Source organism: Panicum virgatum, chromosome 1K (assembly GCF_016808335.1).
Source record: "Panicum virgatum strain AP13 chromosome 1K, P.virgatum_v5, whole genome shotgun sequence".
Taxonomy (NCBI): Eukaryota; Viridiplantae; Streptophyta; class Magnoliopsida; order Poales; family Poaceae; genus Panicum; species Panicum virgatum.
Window position 1 is genome coordinate 25,310,353 of NC_053136.1, and position 17,188 is coordinate 25,327,540.

Below are 17,188 nucleotides of genomic sequence, written 5' to 3' on the forward strand. Positions count from 1 at the left end.
AATTTTGGAGAAAATTTCAGTCACACGCAGTTTGACTTCTCTCTTCTCTCTCTACCTCCTCTCTCTTCTCTATCCCTACCCAGCGAGCAGAGCTCGGCTACCACGTGGAGGGGAATCCCTGCGCTGGCAAGCCGCGCCAAGCCCCCTTCCCCAGCAAGGCCCCGACTAGCTGCACCTGCGCCCGCCCTCTTCCGTCACCGCGGCCACATGGACGCCATGCGCGCGCACCTCCGGCCCGCCGCGCGCCCGGTGGTCGGCCACCCCGGCCTAGCAGCGCCCTCTCCCCGTGCCCCCCCTGCAGAACCCCTCCCCTCCCTCATTTGCACTGCATCAGCTCCTCCACATCCCCTCACCACTTGTCTTCCCTCCCAAGACAAACCGGCCCTTCCCTGCGCCCAGAACGCCGCCGCCGTGCCATTGCCTGCGCACCTGCCAAGGCCATTAGCGGAGCTGCCCCTTCCGCCCTCCCTCGGCCCAAATCGACCCCGAGAATTAGTTTCCCATGGCCCGCTAAAGCTCCTCGGACTCTTCACCGCCACCCCGACCACCGGAGTTCACCAGTACGCCACCAACCGCCGCCGCCGGAGCTCCTGCTCCGCGGAGGAGCCACCTCCAGCCATCCTCTACCCCGATTCGACCTACAAATAGGTAGAACTCGATGTCCTCTTGCTCCTAGGCCCTTTCCCCACTGCCGGCAAGCCGGCCCTTGTCAGGAATCGAGGCCGCCGCCGACGCAACCTGTTCTGGGCCGGCAAAGGATTGGAATGCAAGCCCCCAAATCTTCCCAGGGGCCTTTGTGCAAAGTCTCGTTTTCTTTTCCTTTTGTTTTCCAAAAACAGCGAACTTGTAAAATCGATATAAATTTGTAAAAAAATCAGAAAAATACAAACTCAACTGTTATTTGTTCCTAGTGAATAAATCTATCATTTTTGTTACATGAACTTTCTGTTTTGCTCACTAGTTATTGCTATATGATTAAAAACACAGTTTATTGGCACTTAACGAGATCTCATGTTCTATCCACTGCATGTCCACCATTTTCGGTCAGTATGTTTCATACTATGAGAGTAGACTTGTGTAAAAATTTGGTGGCCATTTGACACTCCTAGCTATAGGTTTTATTTAGGTCTTGATTTATGCCTAGGATAAGTATCTTTATTTATCCAAGTTGTTCTGCTATGATTCATAAGCTGAAACTTTTACAGTTGCTCTATTATGATGCATGCATGCTTCAGCAAAAGTTTGGCATTTTTTAGTTAAGTCAAACTTGTCCAAATAATTTGTGGTGCGAAGAAATGTACTAAATTAGGAAAAATAGTTCGTGTGCCTACAAAAATCTATTCTTTTTACTAGAGTTTTTCCTTAAGTTAGTAACCATTACGGTATATTTTGATCCCCTGGAAGTTAATGTAGCAGTCTGTGAAAATTAGTTTTGATCCATACATCTATATATTGCTCTATTTTTTATGCCTGGTATATTGCTCTTTTAAATCTGAAAATTTTACAGTAGATTCATAATAGTATGATAAACACTCAGTTAAATTTTCAGTACTTGTACTTGCATACATTGACTTGTACAAATTACTTTTGTTTCTAGCAGTAGCTGCCTACTTTATTTTTATTATTAATCTGCTACATGAAATTAGCTGAAATTTTTACAGTAGATCACTGATTAAATATTACATCTTGTGTAAATTTCATGACCAGAAGAGCTGAGCAACCTTTCTTTTTTATATAATTGATTAACTAGTACATGTTATATGGCGATGAACGAAATCAGGTTCTACATGTTATAAGTGTGGAAAACCACCCCTAGTTCTTTATGAACTAAATCAGGTTAAATAATACTCTATAAATGATTGCTCAATGTTTTATAGATGAGTTGCTTCACAACTTAACTTGGATTATGTTGCATTACAACTCTATAGTGAATTAATATAAGTTTTGTTACCATCACAACAACTCATGCATATGCATTCATGTAGATTCGACTACTCTCGCTGACGGTACGTACAAGCTGGTGCCAAAGTCTGAGAGTGAGCAGCGTGAAGCTCAAGTTAATCTAACTGAAGCTGTGCAAGACCCGAACCAATGTTCGAAAGAGCCCAAGGCTAACTACGCTCAAGAAGGCAAGCCCCAGAGCATGACCTATCTATTTGCAATTTATGCAATTTATTGTTCCTATCTACTTGTGCATTTAAGTTGAAAGGAGTTGTTTGAAACCTTAGTTGCATGATCCTAGGTACCTATGTTTGAACACTAGTATGTGCAGGTCGCTAGACAGCTATGCTAATGATTCGGTAGAAGTCGAGTGATTTCCTGCCACTTGCGAGCTTATAGGAGTTGAATGTTTACTACACGCTGCAACCATAAGGTCCATGGGTGGGGCTACGGTACTTGTTGATGCCCTGTCTGTTTAGTGAAAAATGTTAAGGCTGCAATGTGTGGTAGTGGTGGTTAAGCGTTTGAACGTACTAATCACATGCCGAGGAATATGGTAATCGGTAAGTTTAAGTACCTGATCGGACCGGGGAGTGGACTTTTCCCTCACCCTCTCTGAACTTGTTCACATGCGCACAGATGCGGGTGGAAGAGTGGTCATGACCCGGCACCGTACCGTGGCATAGGACTCTTGTAGTTGAGGTGGGTGATTGTTGGCATTTCTTAAGTCGATACCGGCTTTGCGATGACCTCGGTAACAACCTCAGAATTGCCAGTTGGCGGTCCTTAGTGCAATCACTAGAAATGAGGGCGCCGAACCCGTCCTAGCAACTGCACCCAAGGGGTGCCACTTGTGGTATAATCAATACGATTATAGATGGATCCACAAGCGCACGGATATACTGTTATAGTATTTCACCCAGAAAGTAAGGGTATCGTCATTTATTTGTGTCCCAAAGGACGGCAGCAGCAAAGGTATTGTACTTAAAATTAACCATGACATTGTGCCTGAAGCAATAGGCAAAACTCTAACAGGGGTAAGTCCAGGTAAAGAATAAGTAAGGGTAATGCGACACAGCACACATCCACACTCCAAGAGGGAGGAATAAAAGAGAGAAACGACAAAACAAAGAGACTACTCTACCCTATGTTAAGTCAGCTGGAGCTTAGGCTAGGTTAGGTGTCCTAGTGCTTCTATCCAAAGCTGGGGTTATGTTAGGACATGGTTAGGACTGCAGGTGCCAGGAAAATGGGCTAGCGGGGAGAAGGTCCTGCACCGGAGTACATCCAGTCCCGTTACCTCTTTGCATGAACTCCTACACCGAACCCGAACGTCGGGGAATATGCTAAACGCAACACAGCTATTACGCCGGATGGACAGGGCTGTCACCACCTGCCGTCTACCCCAGTCACACCGTGGAGCACGGTCATATCCGATGGATCCCGCATACCCAAGCACCATGCTCATGTATGAAGTCACTACTCTAGCGTCCCCAGGTCTACCACCCTTCGGATGGACAAGTAAAACACTAGAGCAAGCCCGAAAGCACAACGAACCTCTATCCGTACCCGGATCATCTGGCCTAACCAAGACCTTTGCATAACTCATGAACGAACCAAGCATGGATTGATAAACTATCAAGATAGTAAAGCAACCATGGCACATCTCTATATTATGAATAGAAGTCTGACAAGTTGGATACAAAGCCATACAGGGAGCCGAGGATTGCTCAACAACCCCGAGGATGACTTGCTTCGCTAAGGAGAACTAGCCTAGCTCCACTACCTAGCTAAGAGAGCAAGAGAGAGAGCCTTCTTGGAGAGAGTCGAATGAGAGGTGTGTGTGTTTTGAGAAGGGTGAGAGGGGACCCTATTGATACTAGTGGAGGTCGGTTCCCGCCAAATGCATGTATGGAAGGTGATCAGGAGACTTGGGGGCGACTCCTCCTCGAAATGCACCTGGACGGGAGGCTAGCCAGGTTCGGCCGACCCAGGGGGTGGGCTGGCCCCACCTAGTTTCCTCTTGCCCTTATCCTTCTCTGGCAGGCTGACATGTGGGCCCTGGTATCTTTCCTTGTATGCATTATGCGTGGCGCGCCCGTTAGCTCTACCAGATGGGCCCTCTTTGTAAGTGTGTGACGCCGGATGAGATCTTCTGCGTAGTTGTGTGGCGTCTGCTGTGTGTTTTCCTCTTATTTCACTCTTGCTCATCTGAAATCATACAAACTCGAAAACAACTGTGGAGCAAGGTTAGTGATGCAAATATGTCAGTAAGGCGTATAGTTTTCCTTTATTATTGAGTATAGTTGACGGTCGGATGTGGCACTTAAGCACCGTCAACTACTCCCCCAAGCTAGCCCTTTGCTCATCCCGAGCAAAGTTTTAGACTTCGGTTGTTGATCAGGAGTTGCTACAATGTCGCATTCCTGACTTATGCACAAGGCAATCTGAACTCTGAACTAGTTTACTATTTTTGAACTTGAAGTACTTTCATGATTTTGAACTTGGTATGTAATAATTTCAGTCAAGACTCTGTGATGTAGGAAATTGTGAATTGTTGTAATCTCTGGTCCCGCCTTCGTGTGGGATATGTTTGCTTTGCCGATCCCGGAAGTTAAGTGGTTTTTATCGGGACTTTACCCGAGGGACTGCTGTGGTCTTCCGGTTGAGGTGCGAGTTAAACCTAATTGCCTTTTGCGATGATGGTTAGCGCACTTATGTCGGATTTCTTCGGGCGGTTTTGCCACATTTTTGACCAAAAGGAATATTATTAGTAGTGAAATAGTAGCTCGTAAAAGTAGTGTAGATATGTATATGTATTATTATTGCTTCTGCTTCATGAATTGTTTTAATCTATTGTGTGTATATGTATATTTCTTTTCAGTTATTTTTATTCATGAATTATTTAGTTCATTTTGCTTCATGAACTTTCTCTAAGACCGATGCCATCCCCCGACATGTGGCGCCTTCTGAACTTCCTTTCCCATTCAAAAAAATTGGGGTTATTTTCAAGAATTCCCATTTCTTGTCACTAGTATGTCACTATGTCAGTAGGCGGCAAGAGAGAGCACGCTACGTCACTATGTCAAGTTACATCAGTAGCATCAAATCAGCAGTGTTTTTTCTCTCACAAATCAGCACCAGCCAGCCAGCCGCACCGCATGATGGGGCGACAACCCGTCGCACTGACCAGGAGGTGCCTTCGTTGCACGCATTCTATTTTGTGAGATTGACATGCAAGTCTCACACATGAGATGAGGTCCGAAACACTACAAGGAGGGTAGACCATGCAAGTTTGATCATGCCAGATAACTAGATATATATACTTTGGCATGCCCTAATTTTGGTAAGTCAATAATCACGGAATCACCGATTCATTGAACCATTGCGTCGATTGGGTTTCAATGTGAGATGCAGGTCCATTTGTTTCGCCCAAAGCCACTAACATATGGGGCCAACAAGACAGGGCCCACAAGCGACCGAGAAGACGTGCAACTGGTGAAAAAGGTAGAAGTGGGCCGATAGTTGGTCTTCCATATAAAATGATCCCTACTGTTCTAGACTTATTTTATAGTTCAAAATTTGTCGCAAAAAAATGACCATACATGAATAGAAGAAACTAGAGTACCTATAGTTTTCTTCTCCCAAGGTCTAGTGATTACATTTTATAGGGGTATATATGTAATTTATCGGCACCATTGATATTTCCAACCAAAGCCTACATTAGAAATTTCAATGTATTTCAAGGAATCAAGATCTTATGGAAAGATGTTCCAGTAGGAGTGGCTGTAGTGTAGAGTAACTCATCCTCCTCCACTTTGACTGCACAACACAGTGTGGCTGCACTGCTGCAGAGCCTGTAGGGCTTCGGCCTATGGAAAAAAGGGTGCTGCACAAAGGTCACCACAGTGGTGGTTCCAAATGACTATACTGCCCCATAGGATTCATCAGTCACTGACTCATGGATCCGGACCCACGTGTCGATGAAAAAGACAGATCCTTCCCAAGACGAGGCGCCGCTTGAACTTGAAGCGACGAGACAAACCACAAGCGGGTTCTTTCCGCACGCCGAGACGTCCACGCCGCTACGCAAGCCCTACATCGACGCCGGCAATCACATGGCGGCGCGGAGGCACATACCCTTGATGTAGGACCTCGCAATGGAGGTGGTGTTCAGATCGAGGGCCACCTTGTGGCGACATCGGTGTCTCCCATGGACGACCTCCGCAGTCTACGGGCGATGTGCCGCTTCCTGCGTGGCGTCACCAGCAACTGCGCCGTCAGTTAGCACATCGATGTACGTTGGTTCAACGCCGCCATATTATGGAACGACCGTGATGGCTATGCCCCCCTCCTTGCTTACCTAACCGACATCGGCAACCCGGATGCCTGCTACATCATCGGGATGAACAATGTCTTCTCCAAGGGCATGCCGGAGGCCCGACCATGCATCATTGAGCTCGCCCGTGCCGCCGAACGCGGGCACAATGTGGCGGCCTATGTAGCTACCATCCTCCTCTTCAGGTCCAATACCGGCACCGACGACGACAAAGCTGAGAGGTGGTACTAAAAGTACATCTAGGCCCGTTTAGTGGGTTTTGATGGGTAAATGACACATACTTGTGGAACTAATGGCTTTATTGAGAATCATGAGCAGGTGTTAACAAGAAAGCATAAACTAAGTCATGGAAATAACTACCAAAAAGGAAATGAAGGATATAAGTGGCAACTCATGGAGATTTTATTTATTTTATATTTTGAAATTGAATTTAGAAATGTCGTACTATCAAGAGGGACATGATTTCTACTGACTTGCATAGAAAAGGTGCTCAAGATGACCTAACAAACCTATGAGAGACACCTTTGCACTTGCACTTCACATGGGAATAGTTTAAAGTGCCTTCTCTGCAAGTTGTTCAGAGTATCCAGAAAATCATCCGGAATGTCCAGACATGTTCGGAACGTCCAGAGATTTCTTCGGAATCTCCGGAACTTATGTACACAACAGCTAGTTTTGAGGGATGGGGTATAAATAACCCCACATACCCCTTCAGTGTCCCCCCTCTCCGACCTGTTTCGGGACTCCTCTTGTTCTGAGCTTTCAAAACTCTAGCTTTCATTCCCCTTTGCCTTTTAGCAAGATTTAGTGAGGGGATTGAAGGGAAACTTGTGGGAGAGCAAGAAAGAGTGCTAGTGAGCTGATTTTCCATCTCTTGAGCACCTCGTTCTTCGTCAAGCTGGTGGATTTCATGTTTGTTACTCTTGGAGCTTCAAGCTCCTAGCCGGCTAGGCATCACCTGTTGAGCACCCAGGCTTGTGGAGTGCCTCGAGAAGTTTGTACAACCTCGACATCAAGCAAGAGCCCTTAGTGATTTTGGTTGCTAAGGTGAGGCTAGATAGCCCAAGGAGTAAGTGTACTCCTTGGGTGCCTCAATGGAGACGTAGGTTCTTTGGAACTGAACTTCGGTAAACAAATCTCTGAGTACTTGTCTTTGATTCTTGAGATTTGTCATAGTTCTTGGTTCAAATGCTCTCTCTAGTATTTGCTTTTGATCTACTTGTTGGAGAAGATTTGTTTGCAGGTTCCTAGATAAAAGTGTTGGACTACCTCTCATAAGGTCTAGAAATTTACTCAATCTACTTTTGGTCAAGGTTTGATTGGTCGAGTTTGATTTCAGTTTTAGTGTTTGGAATCTCCAGAAAAATTTCCGGAATATCCGAACATCTTCGGATATCCTGGACAAATCTCTGGAGACTCCGAAGTTTGCTGACAGTTTGCTATTAAGTGTAAATTTTTCAGTATCTACTATTCACCCCCCTCTAGTCGATATAAGGGACCTTTCAATTGGTATCAGAGCATAGGTTCTCCGCATTGAAGCTTAACCACTTGGAGAATCAAGATGTCGACAATGGGAGCTCCAGTTGATCCTCCTCCTATCATAGAAGGAGAAGAAGGCGAGAAGGCAGAAAATTCAGGCAGGTTGAAAGGAAAAGTTGACGATGAGACCGAAGATATACTCGGTGAATCCGACTCCGACTATTTTTTTAAGTCGGCTAAGGTAAGGAACAAGAGAAGTACCAAGACCTTCACAAAAATTCCTTTCAACTATGAACATTTGAATAGCTCGTCTTTTCAAGGCACATCTATGAATCTAGGGAAGCCTCCTCACTTTGATGGGATGGGCTATACCTCTTGGAGACACAAGATGCACATGCATTTGATTGGGGTCAACCTGGCTCTATGGAAGATTGTGTGTGTAGGTTTGAACATTCCCGATGAAGATTGAACCTATCACACAAGATCCAGAATTCGAGATTCAACGTAACATGCAAGCTACATCAATACTTCTTGGTTCTTTGTGCCAAGAAGAATTTGACAAGGTTGATGGAATGGACTCGACAAGGAAAATTTGGGATACACTTCAATTGAGTCATGAAGGAACCAAGGAAGTGTGTGAAGGAAGAATTCATGCTCTTGAAGGAGAACTCAACTGGTTCATCATCCGTGAGAATGAAACACCATCAGAAATGTACAACCAGTTGAACAAGATAGTCAACAAAATTAGAGCTCTTGGTGGAAAGAAGTGGACTGACAGAGATGTTGTTGACAAGATCCTTGTTGCATACATGGCGAGAGATGTCAACCTTCCTACCTTGATTCATGAGAAGAGAGGATTCAAGAGGTTCACTCCCGCCGATGTTATTGGAAGAATAGAACTACAAGTTATCACTGTTAATGAAGCTAAGCTCACTCAAGAAATATACAAGCTGCATGAGCAACTAGAGAAGAACAATGGCGTAGCACTCAAGGCAAGCCAAATGAACAATGGGAAAATTACTCTCGGGAGCACATCATCAAAAATGAAAGAGAGTGATAGTGATGATGATGATGATATGCCACTTTTTATCAAGAGATTCAACAAAGTAATGAAGAAGAATGGGTACTTCAACAAGAACAAGAAGAGAGGCAACATCAAGAGAAAATCGAACTATCCTTGCTTTGGATGCGGGCAAATTGGTCACTTCATTGCCTATTGCCCAAACCCAAAGAACAAGAACAAGAGTGAGAAGAAAGACAAGACACACGGGGGAAGCTCATCTAGGCACTGAATGAGACTCTAGTGATGATTCATCCGATAATGAAGATGTAGCGATCTTTGCTATCGAAGCTTGTACTACCTAATCATCACTCTTTGGAGAACTCACCGATGATCAAGATGACTTCACTCACACATACTTCATGGCAAAAGAAGCCAAGGTATACTCATGCTCCTCTCCCGATAGTGATGACGATATGGATGATAGTGAGTTGGAAAACATGATAAAAGAACTAGGCCCAAAAGCTACAAATAAAATCATGAAGTTCATGGTAGAAATTGAGGGTAGGCATGAGACTCTTGAGGCTCAAGAAGAACTACTTAAGCTTGAGCGAAAGAAAACCACAGGCCTTGAGAAATCTCTATCCAAAGAAAGGAGGAGTTTCAAGGTGCAAGAGGACTTGCTCAATGCTAAAGTTGGTAAACTTCTTGAACTTGAGACGTCTTTAGCTAAGGAGAAAGAAGAGGTTGCAATTTTGAGAAAAGAGTTATCCTTATCAAATGAAACAATTGCTAGTCTTAAGGGTGTTAATGAAACACTTCAAGAAAACTTCTCATGTTTACATGCTAATTACACGGATCTTGAAGTAAAACATGACATCCTTAAGAATAACACCTAGGACTCCAATGATGCAACCAAATCCTTCATTTCTACCACGAGCAAAACTTGTGCAAGATGTTGTAATATTGATGTTGAATTTTGTGCTACTAACTGTTGACGCTCACTAACGACCATTTTTAGGCGTCAACTCGATCAGAAAATCATGAGAGTTTGCATTTCTTACACGCATCTTTATCCAATAAAGTCCCTAAATCACACTTCACCTTCTAGACAATGCAAGATGTGTTTTTGAGCTAATATGCAGGTTGCAAGCACACTTTGTCCTGACATAAAATCACAGAAAATATCAGAGCACCGATTCAGGCTCAAATGTACCAAGTGTAGCCCAAGAACTCAGATCAGACCACCCAAGACAGGCCATGACCAATGGGGATCAGACAAGACAGCCCAGGACAGCTCACCAGAGGAAGTTGGGGGCAATTAGAGCCCCTGGGCCGTCGGCCGACCACCCTGGTCGGCCGACCACCCTGGTCAGCCGACCAGGCCTGTGGGCCCCACCGCCTCAACTTTGCCACATGTCGCCTCCTTAGTGGTTGCTCAAGTCGGTTTTGCAGGTCTTAGCCCGTGGGTCCCTCCTATAAATACAAGGGGAGGGGGGTAGAGAATGAACACACACACACACACACACCACACTCATCTCTTCTCAAGTTCATCTTGCACAGTCTTTAGGCCTAGTGGAGTTTAGGAGAAGTCTAGGAGTCATTGAGTTGCCGGAGTTGCACAGGAGTTTTGGTATGGGTTCATCTCTAGCTCTCTCTTGTAATATTCGGTTGTATGTAATAGAAGTATGTTGCGTTATTATTCAATGCTCGCATTGCATGATCGCCCTGTGCTTGCGATGGTTAACATATCGGCCTTAGAACTCTATCAACTGCTCCAGTATTCGTATCATTGCTCTAGTGTGATATCTGTCCATCCGGAGGGTGGGGGCTCCACGCGGGGTGCTAGAGAATTGCTTACTAGTGTAGGCATGGTGTCTAGATTAGCTACGAGTTGCTGGATGTCAGCTATACCCACGGTTTGTAGAGGTAGCCGGCAGGTGGTGGCAGCCCTGTTCGAGCCCTAGTAATCCTCCACGTTCAGTATGAGGGGTAGGAGGTGCATAACGCCGCTGGGTTGTAGGAGCTTCTCTCGTTACTTCGATAGCGGTCTCCGTGTTATGTAGTTTAATCTCTGACGATCTAACCATAAGATAACATAGATATAGCTAGCCTAGCTGTTGACACCATTTTTTGACACGTGTCAAGGAACATGACGGTGAGGAGAAGTTGTCGATATGAAAGAAACCAAAGCATGCATAGTGCCAGGGTCTGCCGATCGAGTTGCAGTCGATGAGCCAAAGGAATATGCCAGGAAGATGCTAATCCACGTCGTTTTGTAATCGGCCGATGGAAGTTGCTGACGAGTCAGAAGGAAAGAAGAAGTCCGAACTTTATGAGAATTTTGATGATTCGGTTATAGATTTTTAGGAAGTTTAAATTAGAAAGTTTTTACTTTTTAGTCAAGTAATGTATTTGCCGTAATCGTCTAGGACTTGTTAGCGTAGGCTATATATATTAGTTGTACGGGACCGAGAAAACTTGATACACATCCAATACAACAACCCTTTATAATTTTCTTGCAATTTACTTTTCTGTCGGCGACTTCACTATTTTCTTTTTGGCGAGTTCTTTCAAGTTGATCAAGGACATCTCACATTCGAGCGACTTGATTTGCTGGTGAGTCTTCGTTTTATCGAGTAAATTTGAGCTTTAGCTACCAGGCGTATCACTGTGGCTTCGTTCAAATCTATTCAAAAGTTATCGAGTTTATCTAGGCTTTGATCTCGGGCGCATCGCTATTTTCTTGTCTAGATTTATTCACAATTTATCGATATCGGCTAGATTTGTAGGTTTTTCCTATGTTTTTGGCCATTATCACATTTATCTGCTTAGAAACATATTAGATCGGCTTTAGAATTTGCAATAATATCTTGTTATTATAAAATCTGGTTTAGATCTATTTCAAGTGTTATCGAGCAACATAATCTGAGTTACACATTCGTAGCTTAGATTTTGTTACACACATGCAATCGGCTCCCGTAGGCTGATTTTGTCGTTTTCCGCATTGGCTGGCCTGCCGACACGCTTATTTACTCCGCACCTACATTTAATATTCCTTTGTCATTTTTCCCTATCAGCAGATCTTGTCGATACGAGTTGTGTGAGAGATATTCTGAATTCCAGCCGATATGCTCTCAGATTTAATTTTTGTTTATTCCTTGTCAATTGTAGGTCAAATTGACTAGAACGCTTGGTTGACTTTCTTAAGCTTGTTGAACATTTGCCCTTGGATTTCAGTGTGTTGATTTTTGCGTCAACACATCTTTTGGCACGCTCGGTGGGACCAGAAGCTTCAACATGACGAAAATTAGCGTTGAAACTAAAGTCAGTGAAGGCAACTATGTCCCCGTTGAAGAGGACAAGCTCAAAGAAGATCAACAAACAGAATATCTTGAAGCTGTTGAGAGATACAAGCGTGAATGCCTCAAATCATTCAGCACTACTAGATCTGGAGAAGTGGTTAAGAAGTTTGACTTTCCATCCTTCCAACCATTAACAGAAGCACAGCGTGAAAATAAGATGATAGATATGGTATCTCAAGCTGTAGCGCAAGCATTCATCAAGAGCTCAACAGTCATGGGTAACACGGTGCACAATGCAGTAGTCAAGACTTTTGCAGAAGGTACATTCTAGGGATGTGTGGGTCCAAGATATATACAACCGAATCAAATGAACTATGTTCCTTTGGAATCAGCTATGGCAGCAGCTTTGGCGGCACCAGATGGCCAACTAGAGGCTAGTAACAGTCAGACGTCGACACAAACTACTGCTGTGACATCATCGCATCCGCAGAATCCTGTTTATTCTACTCCTGCGCCTGTTCCTACAGCGGTTCAAGGGGAATCTTCTTTCGGATTCCCAAAGAGATGGAATCTAGCTACTGGATATGGGATGCCACCTGATTTCTTCATCGCATCATCCGCACCTTAAGTCAATGCATCAGCTACCCAGCCGATTGCTCCACAGCAGAGTGCATCGGCTACTCAGCCGATGATTACCCAGCAGAATGCATCGGCAGCACAGCCGACTGCACATGGTACATGGAGTCCACAGATGGCTGCACAAGTCAACGCATCGGCGCCACCGCCGATGACCCCTCAGCAGCATCTTGCATTACTACTCCAACCTAGATCCCCTTCAGAGATTCTGATCTCAAAATCCCCTCATCAGGGTGGAGTCAACTGGATATTCCATGATCAGATGACTGGAGTGTTATGATACATCAACGTGCCATACATGGATCCTACGGCTCAGTAGTCAGCTAGTCTATCGGCTCCACAGCCGACGACCACTTCAGCGCTGGCAATGTATCAGCAGTCACCCAATCAGATGGCTCAGCAAGCACAACAGATGGCATCGGCAGAACGGCCGATGACCCCTACATCACCACAACCTGCAATGGCAATGAATCCAACTAATGTGGTTTCTACTCAGCAGATACCAGTGACTGGTCAATAGGTTGATTGGACTTCTAAGATAGCTGAAGTAATGAGGGAGCAACTCGGGTTATGGCTGAAACATCAGTCTGTTATGTACAAGACTTCCTATCCTTTGGCTTATGATCAAATTCCTCTCCCCCACAAGTACAAGATGCCTGACTTCACCAAGTTTTCAGGGCAGGGGGATGTTTTTATTATGGAGCACATCAATAGGTTCCTTCTGCAATTGGGAGAAGTAGCCAATCAGGACCCACTTACAGTCTGATTATTCTCCTTATCTTTATTTGGATCGGCCTTTGCTTGGTTTACTACATTGCCAACAAATTCCATATTATATTGCGCCGATTTAGAAAAGCAGTCCCATCAGTTCTTCTTCTCTAGAATTACAGAACTGAAGCTCACAGATCCGATCAATTTAAGGCAGAGAAACGATGAATCAGTGGCTGCCTTTATTCAAAGGTTCAGATATGTCAAGAACTGGTGCTATAGCTTGGTTCTGTCAAATCAGCAGTTGGCCGATGCAGCTTTCAACAGACTCTTGCCACACATCAAGGACAAGTATGCATCACAAGAGTTTGAGAGCATTAGCTAGATCGCGAGTCGGATGATAGGAGAGACTCGGTCCTATGAGTCTAAGAAGCCTTTTAAGAAGAAAGTGACCTTCGTGGAATATTCTGCTGATCATGATTCTGATAAAGAACAAGAAACGGTCGCATCGGCTGAGTGGATTCAAAACAACAAAAATCCAGTGATGTGTCCGTTTGGAAAGAAGGAACCCGAATCATATGGGTTTGACATTACCAAAGCCGACAAGATATTTGACTTGCTATTGTCGGAAGGGTTAATTAAGGTGAAGCCATATCACAAGATCCCGTCGGAAGAAGAGCTCAAGAACATGAAGTACTGCAAGTGGCACAATGCCACGTCACATGATACAAATGAGTACAAAGTATTCCGACAGCAGATTCAATTGGCCTTTGTGGAAGGGAAGCCGAAATTTGAAGCACCCAAGAGGACGATGAAGATTGATCAGCATCCATTTGCCACCAACATGGTAGATGTGACCAAAAAGAAAAGTCTTCCTCAAGCCAAGATACTGATGTCATCATCGGCTAAGAAATCTGGGGTTGTTGATCCCAAAGCACAGATAACAGCCGATGAAGTCAAAGGAAAGAATCTGCAGGAAGAGGCCGAATGCTCTTCAGCACCATGCAGGCGTGTCACGTCTCAGATGCTGTTGAATAAGTTCCATCGTGACTGCGAAAGGCAGCAGCGCAGAGAGGAGGAGGCACATCGTGGGAAGGAACATTGGAGGTGTCCATTCTTCGTTTACTGCTGGGAAGAAGGGTTGACATTGCCATCGACAGATGACTGTCCTGAGTGCAATGGTCAAGGCAGCGGATCAAATAAGAAGCCACATAATGATTATGAGTCACACCGACGTGAGCGTATTCCTATACATGATCGGCTAAGAAAAAGGGTATCGATGTATGATCGACTGGGGGGCAGGACCATGCTACGTGATCCTGCTAGAAGAAGAATACCTGCACATGATTGGCTAGAGCAGATGGCCGATGACAGAGTACAAGATGATCAACCGATGCGTAGAGATTCAGAAAGAGAGCCGTGTACAGATCGCACTAGTCAACCTCAATGGTGTCCAGGAGGTTTGACCAGATCGCAGAAGAGGCGTGTTCAGAGGCTACATCAATTGGAGGTCATAGAAGAAGAACACGAACAGACTCTAAGCAAAAAAGGAGTCAAGGCACAGATTTGGCGAGTCAAGGCCAGAGCTGATGGTGAACAGAATGATGGTCCATCGGCTGGTAACGATTCTACACCAATCCAAGCAGTCGGTTCTTTAGAAAGTTATTAATGGATGAGTTCCTAGAAGAAGAAGGAAAGTTGGGGCGCGGGTTTACATCGGCCGATTTACTGGAAGAGATTGATATTGGAGATGGTGATAGGCCAAGGCTGACGTTTATTAGTGCTAATTTGGATCCCTAATACAAGCAGGAACTAAAGAATTAATTGAAAGAATACAAAGATTGCTTTGCTTGTGTAAGCATCTAGGCCCTCAAGGTATGTTTCGGTGATTAATGACAACCATTATTGTGACTAATGAGTTTGTGCAGCTTAATAGATCATTATCGCTCATTTGGTCATATGTCGAAAGAGGCCCCTCAAATTCGTTATTCAAAAAGGCGATCTCAGTATTCAACTCATATATATATCAAGACTAAGGATCTTTCTAGTCCTAAGTGTCGTAAGGTTGAGAAGGACACTTAGGTTAGTATAGGTTTTATAGTTTTGTAGTGATCACACTATTAAGAGGGTTAAGGTCAAGTAACTTGAGCATGGACATGGTCATTTGAAAATGGATGCACACTATGGTCACTCAGGTTTCTAGAAGTTCAAATAAGTGGTTTTCAACTTATATCTCAAGAATATTTGGATTTCACTCAAGACTCAAATCAGAAAAGGCAAAATCAGAAAAAGTCTATACACCGGTTTAACCGATGCTTCCACTTTTCTATACGTCGGTTAAACGCAGTCAGCAGAGTCTGGACAGATTCTATACACCGGTTAAACCGATGTTGTTTGAATTAACATCGGTGCATTAGTCCAGAATTGGTTTTTCCAGGGCATTTCAAGTTCAATACACCGGTTAAACCGATGCTGTTTGAAATGAGATGTCAGTGCAATTGACTAGTGAGATGGTTTTTCCAGGGATTTCAGAAGTTGTACTCACCGGTTAAACCGGCGATGGTTTTGAGTTAACGTCTGTGCAGTTGTCTAGAGACTTGGTTTTTCAGTTGATCAGTGGACAACTACACTCACCGGTTAAACCGATGATACGTCGGTTAATCTGCCCAAGTTGTAACGGCTAGTTTTCAGAATGGACAGTTTACATTCATCGGTTAAACCGACGCTGACTATTGGAGGTACGTCGGATTAACCGATGTTACGCAGTTTTCTGGCAGCTTTTCTCCAACGGCTCTATTCGTGTGAGCTGCCTATATATACCCCTCCAATGGGTCATTTTGCACTCTCTTAACACCAGGCTACATTCATACACTCATACATTGTTGAGAGCCACCTTGAGCTTCATCTTTCACATACTTGTTCATTCAATCATTCAAGAAGCAAGATTAAGGACTTGAGTAGAGAGAAGCTTGTGTGCATCCATTCTTGGTGATCGGTTCTTGCTCAAGTGAAGGCCTTAGCTTGTTACTCTTGGTGATTGGCAGCACCTAGGTGATCTTGGTGATTGAAGGTGTTTCTTCCGGAGCTTGCCAACGATTGTGGGAGCCCGAAGAAGTTTGTACGTGGCTTGAGCTCCACCACGCCGGGATGGTGAACGGAGACTCTTAGTGAGCGCCCTCGTCTCGGTGACTTGGGAGGTGACAAGACTCTTAGTGAGTGTCACAATGTGGATTAGGGGTGTGTGCCAACACATCGACACCACGGGAAAAAATCCGGTTGTCTCTTGCCCACTCTTTACTTTCAAGCACTTACTTTCATGCAATTATCCATGTGCTTGACCTTAGATATCATAGCTTAGCTCTACCTTGCTTAGTTTCTTATTTAGTTGTTTCCTTGTAAGCTTGTGTAGTTTGTCTAGCTAACCGGTTGGTGAATTGAGCCTTACTAGTTTTGCATAGGTTAAGATTGCTTTACCTTATTTTAGAAATTTGAAAAAGGCCCAATTCACCCCCCTCTTGGTCCATCGATCCTTACAATTGGTATCAGAGCCTCGTTGCTCATTTGGATCATTAGGCTTCACCGCCTAGAGCTATGGCCAAGATGGGTGGTTCGCCGCCTCACTTCGAGGGCAAGAACTTTGCTTATTGGAAAGTTCGCATGGGTGGTTCGCCGCCTCACTTCGATTGCCCCCGAAGTGCGGTTGGCAACTAAGACCGGGTTCACCGGAACTCCCACCACGGAACAATTAAAATGGAATGCAAAGGCTAGAAATGCAATTTT